We start from the raw sequence: 18,798 nt of genomic DNA, 5'->3' as shown, positions 1-18,798 counted from the left end.
TTCCAGTTTACAGTACCAATTTTTTTGATAGAAGAAAAAAAGGAGATACTTCCGCCCCGCAGTCTTCCCAGAATCCCCATTGCTTCTCTCACATAAATTACGGAACTTAACTCATTCCTGAAATCGGGGCGCATTTAGCGTTACGTAGTTGTTTTATGCTGGGAAAAAATAGCTGGAAGTTGCGTGATTTACGTCTGCCGTTGATGATTGGGAATAGCGGAGAAGGGTTGTTGCTGGGAAAGGCAGATCAGGCTGTTAAGTCAACAGAAAATGGTCTTATCCTTTAATGATGGGTTGGTAAAAATATAGTACTGGAAGATTCCTAAGACTGTTGTCGAAGATTTCGGATGGCACCTAGAGAAAAAGGGGAACGGCTGTAAGTCTTGTTTTTTATGAGAGATCAATGCGCCATGTTTTCATGTACAGTGTCACATATTGTCTTTACAGTTGAATATTTGTATTTATTATTTTACACTCTGATATGGAAGGTCTCCTCCACAATATTCTCCTTGTATTTGGCCTTCGGTTGCTTTACACCCTCCGGCCCTTAACAGACCATAATTTTTTTTGCTGCTGTGGCATTCCCTTACCACGTATTAGTCCGTGATGGACATTGTACATTTCGTTTTCCTAAAGTAGTGGTTTCGTGTTTTATGCAGCTGATTTTACCCAACTGTATAGTTGGGATGTTGTCATAAAATAATGCTTTGTAAAATGACCTAGTCCACGCGCGGCTCTTGATTTAATGGGTTACTTATTCTAAGTTGTCATTGCTGCGAAGACGTGCCTGTCTTTGGTTCTGTGTTCACTAAGTATGTACAATAACTCTCAAATTATTCAGCGGACTGGCTGGAGATTAGGAGTAGGTTTTGAGTCTACTTAATAGCTTTGTGTACCTTAAGTGACAGTAGGTTGACATAAGGTAACCTGTTGGCATGTGTTACAAAAAAAAGGTGTCATGAGGCTATGCCGGGATGCATAACATCTGCTTTCTAAACCGTTTGGTGAGCCTGATGACTACCTGAGGTCTGTCAGTAGGCAACTCCTCCTTTTTCTTTGTCTAGTAAAATGTGCATTGTTTTCATTCCTGCAGGGAATGCCCTTTAGATTGCAGTTTATTCTTATAAATACCTCTCACTCGCTGACTTTAATTGCCGCTAAATACACTTGTATCCCCACATTCTTTCCGAGTTTTTTTTTCTTTAATGCAGATTTCAGTTGTAAGTTAAAATTAAGAATGCAAACACTTTAGACTTCTTTTTTCTATCGGGTTTTGGATGACTTAAAGTAAGATTAATGTAGTATGTCTGCTGCAGGTATTTTGCTGTGTGACCTCACAAAAATTAGTTTGACCTGTCATGCTGTTTTGTCTGTTTATGTAATTGGAAGTAGCAAATGAGACCACCTTTTGGATGGAAGTTTTTTTTGTCCCTGACTACAGCCGGCACAAATATTAATTTATATCTCCCAACTTAACAGTATAATGTTTTCCAAAGGTTCTGAGGGGAATACTTAGTCCTAACATGTTTCCCTTGAGATTGGTAGTACAGTTTCATTTAATTTTTGACATTTTGCCAGGCTCATCGAGAGTAGCTGCAGTAGAAAACCACAGTTTGGGGTTCTGACAAACGAAAATAACTATAATTATATGTCAAGGAATTAAAGTCAGCCCATTAGGAAATGTGGTATAGAGATAGACCCTTGCATCAGAACGAAAACACTGTAATTGTCTTATTATAGTAGTTATAGCAGGCAGACATTTTATTTTAAAACTCAACAATTAGGAGATAGCAAAACCATATGTGATGGTATTTTGCCAAGAGTGTGTGTGTGTTTGCCATTAGAAGTCATCCTTTTCTAACCCCCCCCCCCCCCCCACACACACACACACACATATTTTTCTGACTTGGTTTTTCTTTTGTACTGAAAGTTTCTCTTTTTCTGTGTATTTTTTATTTTGCAGCATTTCATGTCTATTGCTTTGAAAACGGAATTTCAAAAGAATTTTGTGCCAAAGATATATATATATATATATATATATATATATATTTTTTTTTTTGTAGGCTTTACTATGCACCATCTACTGACCTGGTTACACTAAGTTTTAAACTACTTGCGTCTTGTTCATATTAGTGCAAGTTTATTTACTGCATTGAAAAATTGCAGCTGTGCTGGCAGTTTATTCTGCCTTTAATATTTTTTTATGATATTTAATACAATTTACAGCAGAGTTGTTATTGAAATATGTTAATTTCGAACCACATGGCATTTCCTGATATGATGGATGCATGAACGAGGATGTATTTGTGAACCATCTATACATCAGAGTTTGGAACTTAAGTTAACTAGATGCTGCCTGAAATTATTTCAGAAAATTAATGCTACATTGAGAATATTGTTGGATGATAGATACGTTCTAAAGAATACTTCTGATATGACTGTTGGAAAAGACAAGAATAAAAGGCATTTAAAAACAAGAACCCGAAGTAATGCAGTATATCCATTTAAATCACATTTACAGAAACGCTACTTTAAGTGAATTGCTTAGTATATTCTTTGATATCATTGTTTGAGATGTTATGTCACAATGGTAAACATCAGTATTTTAAAGCTGGTGAACTAGTAGACCATTGGCTTACTGTGTGTTGTGAAATCTACTAGGGCACTGTAAATGCTTAGTGCTTACTTTGTTCAGTGTGTTAATGAGTAATATTGACAATTTTTTGGGGGGGATAGTAAACTGCGAGTGTAAGATGTTCCAAAGTATGTTGTATGTAAGTGTTGTGGGTGTGCTTCTGTGTTGTAGGCCCCCATTTATAGGATGCATTAAGTAGTAGTTGTGTAAAACAACCAAGGGCTGTGAAGCCACAGCCTTTAAGCTTCTCTGTATAGCATCCAGGTTTTACAACAATTTCAGCCAAAAATTTTGGATTCTGCCTGTGTCTCTTCTACTAAATCATGTAAATAACTCGTGTGTTATCTTCCTTTCATGTGCACTACAGGTGAAAATAAATATGAAATTCTGCTGGAGGGCATACAGGATGTGGCAAAATTTGTTTTGTTGTTTGTGAGGCTGTAGAGCTGTATTTCAGTGGGATATTTGGGTGATACATTGCTGCTGTCAAAGTTCATTGCTTTAGATTGTGGAAAAATTACACCCACGTGATGCTTTAATTTTTGTTCACTAAGTACAACAGTCACACATTGTGACATCAGTAGAATTCATCTGCAGATGAGTGCTAAATTCACTCCTTTTTTACATTTGTATAAATGATTTAATTTTTGCTGCATTTAATACACTATAACTTTTTAAAATTTCCCCAAGTACTTTGGGTTTCTAATACCATTATAGGAATGGTCCCCATTCCTAAATCAAAGTGTGGTTAAAGTTCAGGAAATTAGTATTGTTTCAATCTTTGATGTTAGCCAGAGGTGCTCCTCTCAGCACCTGCAATGTGCCCATTGATGATTCCTGCAATTCATATGGAGTTGCATGTATCGGTAACATATACAAGTATGATTGTAAATTCATTTTTATGAGGCTCATTGCTTCTACTGCTATTGGAATATGTCCTTCTAGGATATCCTTTCACATTGCCCTTGTTTCTGCCTGCAAATCCTGGGATTTTTTTACTTTGTGTGTCTCTACGTAAGACACCGTAGTCACTAGTTGTAGCGATTTCAATGATCAATGCTACTTTTGTCTTCTTTTTATGGACTACTATATCTGGTTTTCTCGCATCTATTGGTTGAACTGTTGGTAGTGGGTGATCCCATGTGATATATAAACTTCATAATTCTATATAATGCTTTGTGGCTCATGTTTCCAGTGCTTCTCATTTCCTTTAGTATTATGTTTGCACAATTCCCAATGCAACAGTCTTGCCACATTATTATGTCTTTCAGTATACTGTCCTTCTGCTATTAGTATATCACAGCCAGCAACAAGACGTGCAACTGTTTCCAATTCTGTTGTACAAAACCTACTTTTGTTTGTTTCTCCTACATGTTCAGTGGACCTTGTAAACCAACGTGCAACCAACTGGAACATTGTGAGCTGGTTGATGACTTTTGTGTTTTTTAAATGGTAAAATTGTTCATGGAAATAAGTCGTCCCCTTCAGAGACTGAGCAGATTATTTTCCAGTGGGTGTTAAATATTCTAAAGTATTTGAAGTTGGTCTTGCTTTGCTGCTGTAGGAACAAAAAACTGATTGCATAGTAAAGCCTGAAACTGGAGCGGATTTTTAAGTGCTTGAGATTTTAACCCAGCTTCTTTTTCTTTTCACATTGCAGTCTTCTCCTTTCTGCTCTGTCTCTCCAGTGCCATCTGTCTTACTGAGTGCTGGAGTCTGCCAGAGTCGCTTACTGGGGAAGGAGAGGTGGACAGCGGGAGCTGTCATGAACGTATAATGGAGCCATGAGGGATTTGCTTACCATATAATGCCTGTGCAAATGCATTTTCTTTTGTAATGGGCACATTATTCAGTGTGCACTAGTTTGTATGTTTTCATGAAGCTCTGCTAATAAGTCTAGCGATTGTGAACAGCAGTTTCAGGTTTATAGATCCCTTGTGTGCCTTCTGAGATAGGAGCACTGGCTTTCTTTTGGCCTATGTATGTCCATACCCTCACCAAATTCTTAGGTGCCGGGGTTTGCTTGTGGTGTAATCGGTAGCAAAATCTCTGTGTTATGCAAACTGACAACAGATAAGAACAAAGTTGGAGTATGCAAATATGGGGAAAATAAGCAAAAATCAAGGCTTTGCATTACAGGGATGCATTCTGTGCTCTATTTGGTAACTTGCCAAGGTTATTGTATCTGGTATCTGTTGAAAGCTGTACTGTTTGATTACTGGTAGCCTCTGTTGGTGAAAGTGTTGCCAAACAAATCTGTTTGGTGATACATCAGTTAGATTGTCTTTAACGGGTGGCTTCTACTGGCAGAATTATTTAAAACAGAAATTTTATTTTGGTGTAATTGTTCTGCTAACGTTATTTACTTTACCAATAGAAGTAAATGTATCAATTTTTAGAATGCATTTGATGTATTGTCGAAGTAAAAATTTTTTAAGGGTTATGGTTAGTAGCCCCAAGGAGAACAGTTGCCATGTCTACAAAGTACTGAGACAGTTTATTGTGAGCAGGTTGCCAGGAAAAAGCTTATCAGCAAAATAATTTGCTGAGTTAGTTTTGGCCCCTGGGTCTGATTCAGAAATTACTATCATCTCTGGTTGTATTTTTGCAAAGGATGGGAGGCTCTTGGTATTAAGGCTACAAGCTCCTACAACAACTTGTCTTTTTAAGCTGTGTCCATATTTACTAATTACTAAAACGTTTTCTAAAATGGGGCTGTATCAGCTAATGATATATTTCATGTTCTTTATTGTAATCTTCTGTGTCAGACCAGGCAGTCTGACAGCCGTAGACAGTGTAATTATCAAACATCTATTTATGTTTACAGCCTCTCCATAAGTCCTGTTAATGTTTCCCAGCAATTCAAGTATGCCATGGTTATACCTTTTCCCAAGTGCTCTTAATCCCAGAATCCCCAGGATTGTAGAACTGTGTCTAGCCTTTGTCACAGTAATTGAAATGTTTGACAAACATATGCACCCAAATTGCTGACATGTAAAGAAAAAATAAGTTTAAGTCTTAGGGTAGGACACAATGAAGTGACCATATAGTATATGGCTAAGATATATGCTAACGTATAGAAGAAGCATCATGTTTTGCCAAGATTAATAGGTGCATCATGGCATCTGACAAGTTTAACTGCTAATGCATCTGAATTCTTTCCATTCCTTATTTATTTGGACTTTTTTTTAATGAAGAAAACCTTTTAAACTTTTTATTAAACTACAAGTCAAATTTAATGCCTCCCTCAGTGATGCCACCTTAGGGATGCTGTCTGGTGCATCCATAGACTTTAATGGACATATGCTTTTGCATGCGACGTAGTGTAGCCATTAAAGTCTGTGTACACCTCACACTTTCCTTGCGTTGACCCACTGAAGTTAAAATTTGTTGTTTTATCCTCAGTGGCGTGAGCTTGAGCGTGCAGCTTTTTAAAGTTGAACAGAAGTATAACCCAAGGCTGTAATGAGTGAAAATGCTGTTCGGCACTCCATCACACAAAGGTAAGAATTTTAATAAGTGGAGTTTTTATAGACTTAAAAATTGGACTTAAAACGGGCTTTCAAGAATGTTGAGCACAAAATCATCCCTTTTAAGCTCAATCATAAATTAAACTTCAACACTGAGGTATGAAACTGGCTAGTCATATGGGACTCCATAGTGAGGTGTACAGATGAACCAGTACCAGGTTAAACAAAGAAAGGGTAGCGGTGAGTTTACTTTTAAAGTGCATGGATTCAACAAGCTAAACATCCACGGGTTATGAGAACTGAGACATGAAGTATTTCTCTGAATATATATCCATCTCTGGTAAGTAGTAGTCTTAAGCAGTTTCCTACCTTTGAGAATTGCCATAAAATAAACAAATAATTGAATATAAAAAATGGATTACTTATTGGTGTCATTTGTAAAGGGGTCCAATTTGTGTCATCCTGGGACAAGATGGTTGGTAGTCCTTTTGTGTCATCCTGGGACAAGATGGTTGGTAGTCCTACCTGATTTGCCAGGAGTGGTTTGCACCTTTATCCTCGGGGCTGCCATATATTGTCCCAAACTTTCTATACAGTCATAGTGCCTTTTTAGGCAGTGCCTGTCTCCTCCATCTACTAAACTAATCGAACCAAGTCATGATGGTATAAATGCAGTGCTGCTCAATGGTAGAATCCTCAGTAAGAATCTGCTCTTGTTTGAAGGCCTCCTTACCCTAGAGAATATCAACATTTGCATTTTTCTTAATTTTATTCCAGTGCAGTCCTAACATATTCTTCCTTCCAGGATTCAACGCTTACCACTGGTTCAGACCCTATCCTGTCAGTGTCTGTGTTACAGGTGGTGATGGTGCGTCTATTCCTTCACAGTTCCATCGCATTCAGACCAGTGTGGCAAGATAACATCGAGGTACCCCTCTTACCAGCAACTATCAATAAGATCTTTTATAGTGCCCTAGCCAACTATAGAACCCCCTCTGTGGCACCACATCCTATGAGGTATAACTGCACAAACTTCATTATCAAATCAGTCATTATTATTCATAGGAGGTTACTAGGCTAATGGCCCTAGGGCCCTTACCTAGCCAAAAGTTTATCCAAAAAGAAACCTCAGTGAGGAACACAGGTGGAACCCCTGGTACAAATTTGTGATTTCCCATCCTCTCATCAAGGTTGCGCTTGAAGAGGTTCAGCGAGGTGCTCTGTTTGACATGTATGGGAAGTCTATTCCAAAGGTTTACCTCCCAGAGGCTACCCTGTCTGCCTCCAGCAGGTTTTGTTGATGTCTCATATTAGGTCCAGGCCTTTTGAGCAGATAGTGTGTGAGGAGTAGAATGATAGTGATTTGAGTCTGTCTGCATAGGACAGGTGTTGGAGGCCATGGATTCTCTGTGAGGTATTTCAGAGGCCATTTCAATTGATGCAGATGTTTGGAGAAGTACATCCCAAGCAGGGCATTTTACTCAATTATTGGTCTAAAGAAGGAAGAGTATAGAGAGGCAATAGCCTCCTTTTTTCTGGATACAATCCCTTTACTTATGAGATGAACCAAGTAAAAGGCTTTTCTGACCACTGCCGCTACATGATTGTCTAATGTGAGGTGGTTATCAACCTGAGTGTCCAGGTCTCTCACCACAGGTTGTATGCTTGGGGGGGTTGCCGTTGAAGTGGTAATTGGTAGGGGTTGCCATTGATGTGGTAATTGGTAGGGGTTGTGTTTTTGCTGAATGATATATTATATGCTGAATATATTGGGGATATCAACTATCCATTGATTGTAGTAGTGCACATTTTTCAAATACGCACAATGCTTCCTAGATTTCATCAGTGTAAATTGTCTAGACTAGATAGTGCAGTTCCCTACCAGAGGCTTAAAAACTGACTGGTCAGATTCGTACAAACATAGCTCCATTATGCTCTGTCTGCAGTGATTCTCACTGGAGAGGTGTGACTACAGTTCAGTAGTATTCACCATGAAGGCCCAAGGCAGCCTGCCAACAAACTCTACGATCTTTAGAGATTTCTCAAAGGCAGACTTGATAGAACTGTTGAGGTGTGAAAAGAAACTATCAGGACATTGTAATTTTGTGTTGGCTAAGGACCAATGCAGAGTTTAGGAATAAACCCCTACGGTGGAATACTAATGTAAGCACGCTGTATAACCTGTGGAAAAAAAACCTCCTCATCCTAAGGAATAAACTGAAAAGCCCAAAGAACTTGAGTACAAAATCAAAGCACCAACAATAAGTATGACATGAAAATTTCCACCTTTGTCGAGCACAATCATAATGCCATTTTCAGCTATGTTAGAATATTTAGGAACACTTCCTGTTATTGCATCCAGCTGATACGTAACATTAACAACCACTCAGTCCCTGAGGACAAAGCCAGCATACAGTGAGATAAATTTAGTTCAGACTGATTTCCCACTATTGTGGGAGTGGTGACCAGTTGTTCCATAGCATTTGAGTTTATAAATTCTAGGAACCGTTGGGCTAGGGTGTTTGGGCTTGAGTAGTTTTCCCAATCGATGTTTGGGTAGTTGAAGTCACCCAATATAATAGTGTTTGGAGAGACCTTCATATTCTCCAGTGTTCTCAGGAAAGCAGAGTGAGGTTCCTGTGTTTGGGAGGGTGGTCTGTAGCAGGTTACAAACTGAAAGGCAGTTTTGCCCACTGTTAGTTGCACATGGATAGTCTCCGAAGCTTCGTGCAGTGCCACTAGCCTGGAGGTGTGGGTATCTTTGATATATATGGATACTCCCCCTCCTTTTGTAGTTCGGTCCGAGTTTTGGGGCCGGAAAGCATGGTATGAAGTATAGCCTGGTAGTTCTGAGGTGCTCTCGGGAGCCTTGAACCAGGTTTCTGTTACTGCACAGATATCGATATTCTCCATACTGAGGAGAGTCTCTAGTGTGTGCATCTTGAGGTTTAGACTTCAAGCAGCATTATCCTTAGTTTTTTTTTCTTTGTGTTGTCTATGGGGGTGGATTTCTCTTTTGAGCCTTGCCTAAAAAAGGCACTATGGGGGAGGCAAGAACCTTAGCCAGTATTCAAAAACCCAGGGGTGACAGGTGCAAGCTGTCCCTAGCGAAGCAACATGGCTTGTTGAGCATGTCATCCCAGGCTGACAGACACTGGATCCCCTTTGAATGACACCAATACTTTAGCCAATTGTTAAAATTGATAATTTTGTCTTTATACTGTGGCATCATTCTTGGTGAGAGTAAGATGCTACTCAAGGTCAGGGTCATACCGGCCTGGGCTACATGATCAAAGAACTCCTGTACATCTTTTTTCATGTAGTCCAGGGAGGTACGTCTCAAGTCATTCACACCAGCATGGACAATGACGGAGTCATATTTGCTTTGGAGTGACCCGAGTGCTTGTGTTATGTGGCGGATCCTGGCTGCCGACAGGCAGCTTACAGTGACTTTCTCCTTGTTCAGCCTGGTGAGTGGGACGTCAGTGTGTCTGACAATAGTCCCCTATTACAAGTGTATTAGGTATGTTGTTTAGCCTTAAGGGCTGTGACTGTGTGGCACACTGACTTTGTGAGCTATGTGCTACGTGGATATTGTTTCGTGGTAGGTGTTGCTTGGATGTCTGCTTTGGAGGTCTCTGCTGCTTAGGCAGATTTTTATTTAGAGCCTCCGAGTATGTTTTTGTGTGTTTGTGTTTGGTTTGCTGATGCGATAGGTCTATGTGAGACTGGATTTGTGGTGTGTGTGGTTACCTTCTCCTCCTGACAGGCTGTGCCAGTACTGGGTTGAGAGAGCTTAGCCTCCAGTTTGGCTATATAGTTGCATCTCTCACATATATTTGAGCTTGTTGGGAGGAGGAGAGGGTGGTCTGTATACATAAGGCAGTTGTAACATTGCCTTAAGATTCCCAGATTCACCAGCTGGACTGGAGAGTAAACTCAAAACTGACCTTTAGACATGCCTGAATAATATAAGGAACTACTTATTGACTGATCAGAAAGAACCAATAGGGAGCAAGTGCTTTGAAGGAGTATAAGAGGATGTAGTGCTTTAGTTTGTGTTTACCTATGAGATTATTTATACGAGCAAGTGCAGGGCTTTAGAATGAGAATAGAGTGCTTAATTTGAGATTTAGAGCAGTTCTAAGGGAAAAAGTGAAGAGTAGACTTTGTGGAGCCAGGAATACTTTCAGCTTCTTTAAGTGGCGCTGCCCGACGCTGCTCTGTGCGCAAGACTGCGCTAAAAGAGGGTTGCAGGTTTTTAAGAGATAGAGATCAAGGAGTTTAGAATTGACCCAAAATGGCCAATAAAACTACAGCTTCTAGGCAGTAACCACTCCTACAGGGACAGGCAGGCTGTTCAGTGTTAACCACTGCCACTGGTGAACACAGAGACTTCCCTTTAGTCCAAGCAAGCACTGGCCTCCAAGAAACTTACAAACAGTTCAGAACAGCAGATCTGTAACTGAACTTTCTTAAATTTCAGAAAGTGGGAAAAAAGCAAGATTTTTTTTTCTTTTTTGTTTTAGTTTAAAGGTAGCAGAGATGCACGAGTAGCAAAATAATCACAACAGTGCAATAAATGACCCCACACTTGAGTGCTAGGCCAAAAGTCAGGTAATATGCAGTTTTAAGAGAAAAAAACTATTTTAAATTAAGTGCAACACAGGAAATGCAGTAAACAGGCTCTAGATGTGTTCTAAATACTGTTTCTAATACAGATATAAACTTTAGCAAGCTGGAAAACGCTGAAAAGTAGGCGGCAAAGCAGTAATTCTTAACAAAAAAGCAGAAGAAAATACTTAAAATCTCAAAAGTGGCTCCTTTCTCCTCTCAGCGTTTTCTCCCCTTGGTAGGTGCTACTTGCTGCACTGTTCAGCCTCATCCTTTTAAGTGGTCTCATGCAAGTGTACATGAGTAAGCCATACAGGTCTTATCTGTATAATAATGGAAGGCATCATTATGGAACTTAAAACAGAAAGTGACAATTTTACTTTTACTGTTTTTTGAGGGACTGTAACATCCTGCCTGCTCAAGATAGTAAACTTTGAAGAAGGCAGTAGATGAGGGCAGATTTTGTTTCACACCTTTTACCATAATTTGGTCAAGGCATGCATTCAATACCATTCTGTACTTGAGCATTATTGACATGGTAATCATAACAAATGTAACCTGCTGTTATAGCAAGCTGACTGTGACAGAATCCAAGCCTTTAAGGTTTGGGGTATGCTGTCATGTAAAAGGGTCACTACTAGGACTGTTACTATTTGGTGCTTGCTTTGTCCTTAAAGCTGATGTCGGGAGGTCTTTTGACTGATCCAGTTTGGAAACTGCCATCAACCCTCTGGAGGACTCTCAAGAGCCTTAAGTATAGCCTGTTGCTTACATGTGGTGCCAGGGCCATGGTCCATAGTTAAAGGTTAAAAAGTGTAGCATTATGTCCTTTGGGAAAACATGAGCATCCATGCACATGCCACATAAATGACACCTCTCTTAAAACTGATAGTTATTAGGCGTTTAGGAACTTTTGCAGACTCTTCTTTGACCAAATATATATCTGCTTTCATTTAGAAAGTCATTCTCTAGTCCAGGTGATTACGAAAGGTTTATCTTCTAGGTCCAAAAATTGTCACCCCTCTCTACTTCTCTAGCATTAGACTCAGAATAGAATACAAAATATAAAATGGAATGTAATGCTGTCTTAACATCTTAAGGTGGACAGCCTCTGGGGAAAATTGAATTACTTCAGTTTATTGTCTTTCCCAAAGTTTGTGAGTTTTGAGTTGGGATATTTAGGTAATGTGGTGGGGCTTGTAGTGGCTTGCCTACTTGTAGGAATTATATGATTTTTTTAGTCTTTGGATTTTGAATATTGTATGTATTTAATGTGATTTGTTGCATTTTAAAACATTTTAATTTTGTTGGAAAGATTTATGTATCCCATTAAAACTTTGTGAAATTATGAAGGTACGTTTTTTTTTTTAACTGGGTGAACCAACATGGATGCTCCTTCTTCTTTTTTTTTTAAGGACAACAATGGGATTCTGTCATTAAATGTTCAACTTCTCTGGCCCTTTTCTCCCTATTTACTGTCCCTGCTATGAATAAACGATATAGCATTTAAAATATTTTACACAACTGTTTCTCTCCATTAGAACAGTACCTTACTGTGCTGTGGTGGTTGCACTTTCAAAAAACCTTTCTCCCACCCTGGAAAAGCTTGCTGCAGCCTCCAGTTCATTGATGCCATCAAGGCCACTAAATACAGGTAGTTTTCTGCCCAATTCCCTCTCCATACTGATATCATGACTGTCCTAAAAACCCACCCATGCTGTATGTCACAGCTCCTTGGTCCTAACCCTACCCATACAGAAACTAAAGTCTGGAAAAGAAAATAGTACAGGAGTCGAGTCTCCTGTGAGCTGTCAATCCCAGCAGGTAACCACTGAAATTACCCTTAGCACTTTGGCAACTAGGGAAGCTAGGTGTAAAGGGCGGATGAGAGATGAGTCAAAGTACAATTCAGGCTTCACAAAAGACTGCAGTTTACTATTCTACTTTTTTTTTTCCAAAAATCTCTTTTTTCAAAGCAGTTTGGCTATTCTAAAAAGAAGCAGCAGGAAAAAGCACTTTGAAAGTCTGTTCTGTGACATTTGCACTTTGTGTTTTAAGTTGTCATTGAACGGCATGAAATGTTACTTAAAACTAACTGACTGAAAGACAGCAGTGTATGCATGTAAAGTCAGTGCAGTGACAGGAGCTTTAGGAAGAAAGATGCCTGTGTGATGTAATTTTTTTACAGACAACAATCAGAATTACTTCAAGATGCCAGACCCCATGTGGTCGGACTTGAAATGTGGTCAGACTTGAAATTACGTATAAATATATTTAAAAGCTTGCAAATAGTCCCAGAGGGGTGTTAATAATATAGGAAATGCCAAACCATGATGAAATAAACATGTTTTGAGTCTGTGGGTGCAGTTCTCCTTTAAACCCTTTTTATTGAATTATCACTTGTGATAAAGGCAAATTTTCATTTCTATAAAAGTAATCCAACAATATTAACAAGTTCATGTTTACAACCATTGTACTTAATATGTATTGCTACGTATCCTATAACCTAAGCAACATTACGTAAATTATTCAATTCCTGCCCCCCCCCCTTTTTTTTCCAAACAAACATCTTTATAAAATCATCACTTATGACATAGGCAGTCATACATTTATTTCAGCTACAAGGACCAACCAACAGGGGACAAAATGTACCTTAGAAATGGGTCATTTATTTACAGAGAAACTGGATCTATTACAGTTTGTAAAGATTACAGTTAAGTCAAAGCTGTATGAGTGGCGTGCATGCAGTCTCATAAAGGGAAAAATAAACAAAAGTATACATTACTGCAGTAGTTAACTGCACTCTGAAAGATCTTGAAAATAAACTTTTTTGCTGAGTAGCAAATTACTTGTGGGAACTATGGGTGGGAACAGTGATGAGAGAAGAGAGAAGCAGTGTTGAGAAACATTTTCCTGTAGAAGTGCCTCTAAAAAGAGAAGCAACGTTAATGAAAGTTGGGGAAAAGTTAGATTATAGCATGAATTCTTATTAAACTGACATGAATTTTAAGGCATTATTTGCTGGTGCAACTTTGCTGTCATGCCAAATGTTTGTAGACCATTTATTAAGAGGGAGACGTACCAGTGTAGTACTTATTTAATCTGTTCTTGGTGGGAATAACACTGCTCCTGTATAAGCATAGTTAATGTCAAGGGATGTACACCCAGAAAACCTGGCACTGTCCGGTTTGAAGCAACCACTCTCTGTAGGCCAAAGGTTACATAAAGTTGTTTCAGGAGCAAATTAGAAAGTAAAAACACAGTTTTTGTTTAGAGTAATGGTAACATGGTTCTGGGTATGCAGATGATTAAATCTGCTATTGAAAGCTGTCACTGTAGGACAAGTCTTATAAGGTTGGTTGGCCTCCTACCCTTGGGGGACAAACTTACAAAACTGCAAGGGAATGGTGTCTGTTAACTTTAGAGAAAGCATTTCTGAAAAAGTAACTGAATGGATGGCGCAAACTGGAGTTAGGTAGGCTGTACTGCTGTAGGTCCGTGACCATTTACCTGTGATAAAACAGCTTGTTTATAGACTACCTCAGTAACTCCTCATTCTTCCTACTTTTTAAAATATATACACCTCTGATGTCGGGCATCAAATAAAAAAAAAAAGTTGTCACATTGTAGTTCATCTTTCGTCTCACTAGTCCTGCCAACCCAGATTAGTGACTGTTCAACTCTGAGCAGACAGTAGGAGTCAGTCAGTTTTATCTGTGGGCTCCCTCTGTACCTACCAGTTATAGCCACTTTATTGGCTGCACACCTTGGGTGAGTGATTGTGATCAAATGAATGTATAAGTACACAATAGTAATGTATTTCGGCACATTGCTGTCAGCTGCATTCAGTCCTGCACAGTCATGTTTTCTGATGTGCTTTAATTTGAATGTCCCAGTTTGCTTTCACCAGATAAATCCAGAAGAAAGAATACTAGCCTTTTGGTTGTCAGGAGGGCTTGACACCAATATGCTTCTGCTCAGCTAAGAAAGGAAGTAATCTTGCACTAGTTCTCATGTTTTAAAATGTTCACTGTATTTTGATATGATGGTGTCAGCAGATATGCAGTCCTGCACAGTCATGTTTTCTGATGTGCTTTAATTTGAATGTCCCAGTTTGCTTTCACCAGATAAATCCAGAAGAAAGAATACTAGCCTTTTGGTTGTCAGGAGGGCTTGACACCAATATGCTTCTGCTCAGCTAAGAAAGGAAGTAATCTTGCACTAGTTCTCATGTTTTAAAATGTTCACTGTATTTTGATATGATGATGTCAGCAGATATGCATCAGTCCTACGATTGCAGATCTCTGCATGTAATCATTCTTTAAGGAGGCCCAAATCCCCTTCAGAACAGGGATTATATAATCTTGGTATACATTTGTTTGTTTGTGTCTTTCGGCTTTTCCCGGTTAGGGGTCGCCACAGCGGAACTCCGGTCCGCTAATGATTGGCAGTAGAGTTTTTACATGCTGGCTTGCCGGGCCTAACGCACAACCTTAACGAAGGAACGCCACACGGAAGACGCTCTGAGAATCTAACGGGCAACGTCTAACTGAGGCGACAATGCTACCGCAGCACCACCACTGCGGGACTAATCTTGGTATATATTGATTTTTTTTTTTTATATATAGTTTGATAAGCGTGAACCTTTTTTTTTTCTTTTCCTGTCCAGCTGATCCAGTACCTTTTGGTGCCAGTTAGTCTCCCCAAAACTGTAAGTTAGAACAGCGAGAACAAATTGGTTTATAGTTTAAACTTTTTAATACTAAAAAAAGCCTTGACTTCTATGAATAATTTTAGTCTCCTAAAATATTCCTGAGGTTTTATTCAGATTTGTTCATGTTTTATTGTTGATCCTTAATAATTTACCAAAAATTTATACATTCTCTCCTGGTCAAGTTCCTTTATATCACATTCCTGTCCTAGACTGATATTTTCTTTGTGCTACAACTTTCCTACCTTAAATGTTACTGTTGCAAATCAAGACCAAATTACATTCTTATATCATCTGAGAAAGATTTGACCACATCCAGTTGTGATTCCAGCTACTTATCTGAACTTTCTTCTTGTTCTTCTTCGTTGTCACAGCAGATCACCTTGTCTGCTCATGATTGGCAGTGGAGTTTTATGGTGTCGAGTTGCCAGCCTGGCACCCAACCTTCCACAGAAGGCACACACTCACACCTAGGGTCAACCTACAGCATGTCTTTGGAATGTGGGAGGAAACTGGAGCACCCAGAGGAAACCCACGCGACCACAGGGAGGACATGCAGTCCACACAGAAGGTACCCCAGCCGAGAATCGAACCAGAGAATCTCTTGCTGTAAGGTGGCAACGCTAACCGCTGCACCACCGTGGCTGCCCTCCTTATCTATCTGATTAACTATACAGTTTTAAATCCATCCACAAAAAGAAAAGTCTTTACACTTGGTTGTTCTCTGGGATCCAAATTGTAACCATGACCTGACTGGTAAGTAGACCGCTTAATGGAGTAAGGAAAAGACAAGAGAGCGATGGTGATAGTCACCCTGAAATATCCCTCTTTGAATTTTTTATCCCTGGGGTAATAATTTATTTATCTTGGCTTAAATGCAAAATGGTTTGCCACTGTTTCATGGTCGCTGAGATGCAACATAATTGATCAATGTAGGGTATGTCTTTTCTATAACTCCTTTATCCGGGAATGTGGGATGCTGTTGGATACTTTTTTGTAATCTATTTATGCCATATTTAGTTTCTTCCCCTTTTACAATTCTCCATTATGACCTAATTTAACAACAAGTGATCCCTTGTTCCATATGACTTTCCTTTGTTACCCTTTTTTTTCTGTTGCTATGATTGAGTGTTCTTCTAAATGACTAAACTCTGTTGGCATCAATTCCAGTGTATAATTTATACATTGTCTGAAGGCAAGTTATTGGCCTGTAGTTTTTAGTATAGCTTGCAGGTTCATTCTTAAGGAGTATCGTTTTTATAATTGTTAACCAGGTTGGTGTCTGTTTGGAGTGTGCACTGCATTTGGGCCTGAGATTTTCCATTTAGGAGTTTTTCTTAATTTTGTTTAAATTTTTCTGGTCATTGTTTTATCCCATTTCAGATCCTGTACATTTAAACTTCTATCCATTCAACATCTTTATGTTCCTCAGGATCTTCAAAGGCATTTCCTCCAAAGTGTCTTTCCATCTTCTATACTTTTCTGATGGTGACATTTTTGTTTTAATTGCTCTAATTAGTTTTTTCTATTTGATACTTCCATGATGGCATTTGATTTATTCCCTCTCATTTCCTTATTGCCCTTTGTTTTTGTGATGACTATCTGCTACTACTTTAGCTGCACAGTAATATATCCTGTTTACGTCTGTTATGTCACACGAATATCTGTTAATAGTCTTAATTGCTGTGTTCATTTGTTTTATTAGACTTCTAACATTTTGTGTCTGACTTTCTATAATCTATTTCTTTCATCAATCTTAATATGTTTATCCATCTCTATTAATTCAAGTAACTCTTCCCTTCGATCATTTTCTTCTAAACTGAGGGCACATTTTGTTCTCTTTCCTACGGGCATTCATAGGATGGTGGTTTGTAGGATGACATTGGTGATCAAGAAGATGAGGAGGAGTGTGAGGGCAGCACCAAGGATCAAATGGTGGAAATTGAAAAAGGGTAATTGTGAGGTGGAGTTCAAGGAAGAGTTAAGATAAGCAGCAGTGGCCTTAGGTCAACTGGTGCTCTAGGCAAAAGGGCTCCATGACGCCCCCCACCACACTACCTGGTGCCCCCATCCTGGTTTAACTACATCAAATAAATACTAGAAAAGTACAGCTGCTAGACCGGCGCCCTAGGCGGCCGCCTAGTTGGCCTATGCCTAAGGCCAGCTATGAAGATAGGCACTGGGTGGCAGTGAAGAGTTACCGAATAGCTGGGTAAGTACAGCAGAGCTAGTAAAAGAAATGGCTAGAAAGGTGCTTGGTGTGACATCTGGAAAGAGGAAGGAGGACAAGGAGACCTGGTGGTGGAATGAGGAAGTACAGGAGAGTATACAGAGAAAGAGGTTGGCGAAGAAGTGGGATTGTCAGAGAAATGAAGAAAGTAGACGTATAAGGAGATGAGGTGCGTGGCAAAGGCTAAGGATAAGGCATATGAAGAGTTGTATGAAAGGTTGGACACTAAGGAGGGAGAAAAGGACCTGTACCGATTGGCTAGACAGAGGGACCGAGCTAGTAATGATGTGCAGCAGGTAAGGGTGATAAAGGATAAAGAGGGGAAACGTACTCACAAGCGAGGAGAGTGTGTTGAGCAGATGGAAAGAGTACTTTGAGGAGCTGATGAATGAAGAGAATGAGAGGGAAGGTTGGATGATGTGTGGATAGTGAATCATGAAGTGCAGTGGATATCATGAAGTGCAGTGGATTAGCAAGGAGGAAGTAAGGATAGCTATGAAGAGGTTGAAGAATGGAAAGGCTGTTGGTCCATATGACATACCTGTGGAAGCATGGAGGTGTTTAGGTGAAATGGCAGTGGAGTTTAACAGATTGTTTAATGAAATCTTGGAAAGTGAGAGGATGCCTGAGGAATGGAGAAAGTGTTTTTGTACCGATTTTTAAGAATAAGGGTGATGTGCAGAGCTGTAGTAACTACAGATGGATTAAATTGATCAGTCACAGCATGAAGTTATGGGAAAGAGTAGTGGAAGCTAGGTTAAGAAGGGAGGTGATGATTAGTGATGAGCAGTATGGTTTCATGCCAGGAAAGAGCACTACTGTGATGTTTGCACTGAGAGTGTTAATGGAAAAGTACAGAGAAGGTCAGGAGGAGTTGCACTGTGTCTTTGTGGACTTAGAGAAAGCATATGACAGGGTGCCTAGAGAGGCGGTATTGTATGAGGAAGTCAGGAGTGTCCGAGAAGTATGTAAGAGTGGTAAAGGATATGTACGAGGGTAGTGTGACAGCGGTGAGGTCTGCGGTGAGAGTGACGGATGCATTTAAGGTGGAGGTGGGATTACATCAGGGATCCGCTCTGAGCCCTTTCTTATTTGCAATGGTGATGGACAGGTTGACAGACGAGATCAGACAGGAGTC

The 18,798-nt window shown here is 39.5% G+C and overlaps 1 protein-coding gene across 2 annotated transcripts in view; it reads left to right on the top strand.

The window, feature by feature from the left end:
- Positions 1 to 150: 150 nt before the first annotated feature.
- Positions 151 to 18,798, top strand: part of MARCHF2 (membrane associated ring-CH-type finger 2) — a 750,969-nt gene continuing 732,321 nt past the window's right edge. Inside the window, exon 1 of one of the 2 annotated variants that reach the window (XM_044090677.1) lies at positions 151 to 376. The gene's annotated coding sequence lies outside the window, so the exon portion shown is untranslated. The remainder of the gene's footprint in view (positions 377 to 18,798) is intronic. The other variant, XM_044090676.1, reaches the window with a different exon arrangement.

The sequence above is a fragment of the Protopterus annectens genome, chromosome 13.part0, assembly GCF_019279795.1.
Source record: "Protopterus annectens isolate FY-2018-M chromosome 13.part0, PAN1.0, whole genome shotgun sequence".
Taxonomy (NCBI): domain Eukaryota; kingdom Metazoa; phylum Chordata; order Ceratodontiformes; family Protopteridae; genus Protopterus; species Protopterus annectens.
This window is presented reverse-complemented; position numbering and strand designations above follow the sequence as displayed.